This window comes from Acomys minous (assembly GCF_964271855.1).
Source record: "Acomys minous genome assembly, chromosome: 8".
Classification (NCBI taxonomy): Eukaryota; Metazoa; Chordata; class Mammalia; order Rodentia; family Muridae; genus Acomys; species Acomys minous.
The window spans coordinates 9,725,007-9,728,956 of record NC_140489.1 but is presented as its reverse complement, the minus strand read 5'-3'; the positions used below and the strand labels follow the sequence as shown (position 1 = coordinate 9,728,956).

Sequence of the window (3,950 nt, the reverse complement as noted above, 5' to 3'; positions counted from 1 at the left end):
AGTGCAATATTCTGTAGATCTCTGAAGAGTTTGAAGGACATCTATCTATTTACCACTATATAGTGTTTGTTTCTAGCTATGCACTATCTGCTTAACCTTGAAAACATACACAAGAGACTAGATTAAGCTCATTTCTGTAGTTAACTAAACTACCATCTAACAGGACTACAAGTAAGATTACTTATGGGTGGCCAACTACTAACTTGCATCATCCTGAACAGTTTGCAATGCTTATCTTTCATAAGTAGAAGACTAGAACTTTACATCGCATTTTCAAATGAGTTGCATACATGCAAAACATTAAGGAAAAGTTGAACAGAATAATCTTAAACTTCTATCAATACACAATAAATGAGTTACATATGTACAATACATTAAGCAAAAGTTGAACAAAATCTTAAATTTTTATCACTATACAATGCCAACGTAAAATATTTGAGGCTAGTAGAGTCAATAATCTACCTTTTATCCTATAGCCCTATATATTCCCTTTATCTTTTATCATTCCCTTCCCCCCCCCCTTTCCTCTAACAGTAGATAGGAGAGAAAATAAAAGAAAAAGATGGATGGAAGGAAGGAAGAAAGAGATCCCTAATTCTAGCCTTTACTTTGTTCCCTCTCTTACCATTTCTTGCAACCAACGATAACAACAAGCATTTGTAACCCACTAATTGGGTTACACCCCATCTATTGGGAATGGGGGCATCATGTTCTTAAAATTACTTTTTGCTATCTATGTGTGAAAACACCTTTCGGGTACCCTTAGAAAATCAGGATATTGGCCAAGTACTGGAAGAGCTAGATGTATCTTTTTCTGTCCAGTCTCTGTGGGATCAGTCCTTTGAGCCAGCCTTTTTGAAGTTGATCTGCAGGCAAATTCTTGAGGAGACAGTAGCTGAGGCCATCTGTGAAGCTAAGTCACCACCTGGGCTACTTGCTTTGTCTTCATTCTTATCTGGTCTTTTGATCTGAAAATAAACAAACTTTTAAAGATATTAGTATAGGTACATTTCCATATGAAAGGTGCATAAATAACCTGAAGATAATTTTATGCTCTATTTTGTGAGCAGGTGAAAAATATCTACCAACTTTATGAATCTGTTTGGACTTTAATGTAAATCTCTATCTATACTATGTTAAAGGATGGCATGGATCTTGGTGGCTGATCTGGGTTAGGGATTGTCCACACCTAAGGCAGGAAGATGGTGGCCACAAAGAAGACAAAAAAAGTCTTTGGAGTCCATCAACTCTAGGCTCCAACTTTTGTGAAAAGTGAAAAGTATGTGCTGGGAGACAAACAGACTCTGAAGATGACCAGACAAGGCAAAGGGATGAATTTGACCAATTACTAATAGAAAATACCCTCAACAGAAGAATGGATAAAGAAACTGTGGTACATTTACACTATGGAATACTACTCAGCTATTAAAAACAAGGAATTTCCAAAATTTGTGGACAAATGGATTGAACTAGAAATTGTCATAATGAGTGAGTTCACACAGAAGCAAAAAGAGCTAAATGGTATATACTCACTTATATCGAGACACTAGCCCAAGGTGTACGTCCCCATGAAAAACTGTACCTACCAGAATAATGGGTAAGAGGGGAGGACATCCTATTGAAACTTTAGGTGTAAGAAGCCTGGGAGAAAGAGGAAATGGAAGGATCCAGTGGGTCCTGGAAAACTACAGGAGAGTCTGGGCCCTGGGGTCCTCCGCAAACTGTGGCAACAGCCAAGGAAAAAATAGGCAGTAAAAACCTTGAACCCCTACCCGGACTAGCTGATGGACATTCTCCACTGTTGAGTGGAGAAGAAGATCTAACTCTCACACAAACTCTGGTGCCCCATATTTGATCATGTCCCTTGGATGGAGATGCCTGGTGGCACTCAGAGGAAAGATAATAGGTCACCAAGGAGAGACTTGATACCGTATGAGCATATTCAGGGGGAGGAGATCCCCCTCAGACACAGACATAGGGGAGGGGAGTAGGGGGGGGAAGTGGGAGGAAGGGAGGGATGGGAGGATACATGGGATGGGCTAACAACTGAGATGTAATATGTATAAATTAATAAAAATGTAAAAAAAAATATGTTATAACCTTCACAATTTCATGAAAAACATGATGTTAACAGTAAAGGTTTAAAGAAAAAAATTCTCTTTTTTCGGTTACCCTCACTAACAACTGGCCAACTTTGAGGAAATATGAAATGGAACACTATGCTGTGTTGGCTAAAACTGTTGTCCATCACTACAGTGGCAATAACATTGAATTGGGCACAGCATGTAGAAAATACTACAGAGTGTGCACACTGGCTGTCATTGACCCAGCAGATTCCGATATTATTAGAAGCATGCCAGGACAGACTGGGGAAAAGTAAACCAGGAAAGTTTTCCTTTAATAAAGTTTTGCCAGAGCTTCTTTTAAAGAGAAAAAGAAAAAAAAGAAAGAGAAGAGAAGAGAAAGGATGGCATTTCGTGAGGACCAGTTGTTAGTTACACAAAGGCACTCATGTCTCAGATTGTAAGAAGTCTTCCTCAGTCAAGTCTAATCTTTATAAGCTTTGTTGGTAACCATATTTTTCACTCGCTGTAGATACATAGGCATAGCCATGTCCTCATCTCAAAATCATTTTATGTTTCCATTCTAATGTCAACATATCCTTAGAGTACAATGGTTGACCTAGTATCTCAGTTTTTTTTCTATAGCCCAGTGTCTTTCAGCTACTGTTGTTTCATTTTCACTAACATTAAGAAAATTTAAAGTTAACAAAAAATTATTTAGTCTGTCTCTGGGAGGCCTTTATTCTTCCTTTTTGTTTAATAAACATCTCTTTTAAGGTACAATTAGCCCTTTCTACAGCTGCTCGTCCTGTAGGATTGTGTGGTATACCAGTAATATGCTTTAGATTATAATACGCAAAGAACTGCTCCCTATCATTGGATACATATGTGGGAGCATTGTTAGTCTTAATTTGTGCAGATAGTTGCATAATTGCCATTATTTCCAATAAATGTGTAATTATACAATCAGTCTTTTCAGAACTTAAACCAGCTGCCCATTGAAACCTGAGTATGTATCAATGGTATGGTGTACATACCTTTGTTTTCTGAATTCTGCGAAATGAAACACATCCATCTGACAGATATAATTTATTTTGGTACCCTAGTTTACTTCCAGCAGGTAATGGAGTTTGGTTATAGAAAAGACATGTAGGACATTTTTAAATTATTTCTTTGGCTTGTTGCCAAGTGATAGAGAATTTTTTTCTTTAAACCTTTACTGTTAACATCATGTTTTTCATGAAATTGTGAAGGTTATAACATATTTTCTATTAGTAATTGGTCAAATTCATCACTTCCTTGTGTCAATGGTCATGGTAAACCTGTGTGAGACTGAGTAATATATAATGGATTGTTTCTACCTCTGATGGCCTGTTGCAATCCCTAAATAACGAAGTTAATTGTGAGCTACCAGGAGCAAATTCAGCAGTTTCTATCTGCAAAACAACTCTTTCTGCATACTGGGAGTCAGTAATCACATTAAGAGATTCAGGAAAATCTAATCCCATAAGGACTGCATACAATTCTGATTTTTTGAGCTGAGGTACATGGGCTTTTGATCACCTTGCTTATTTTGTCTGACTTATAACTGGCCATTCCCGTCTTGTTTGCATCAGTATAGAATGCTGGTGCCTCTGAAATTGGTGTTCTCTTTACACTATGTAGAAAAATCCAATTAGTTCTTTTAAAATAAAGTGTATACATTTGCATTTCAGATATTTATTATTTATTTCTCCCAAGTAGTTAATTATAAGCTTGTTGCCAATCTCCGTTGATTACCCACAATGACACAATCTCAGCATCAGTAAGGAGCACTACAATTTCAGCCGGGTCTGTTCCTGACAGTTGGTATAGTCTTATTCTACCTTTTATAATTAATTCGGAAAT

At 37.2% G+C, this 3,950-nt stretch overlaps 1 pseudogene across 1 annotated transcript; it reads left to right on the top strand.

The window, feature by feature from the left end:
• The first annotated feature begins 1,202 nt into the window (after window positions 1–1,202).
• On the top strand, window positions 1,203–2,380 carry LOC311603236 (large ribosomal subunit protein eL30-like; annotated as a pseudogene). The gene is made up of 2 exons: window positions 1,203–1,323; window positions 2,148–2,380. The product of its transcript is annotated as a large ribosomal subunit protein eL30-like (transcript).
• Window positions 2,381–3,950: the final 1,570 nt, after the last annotated feature.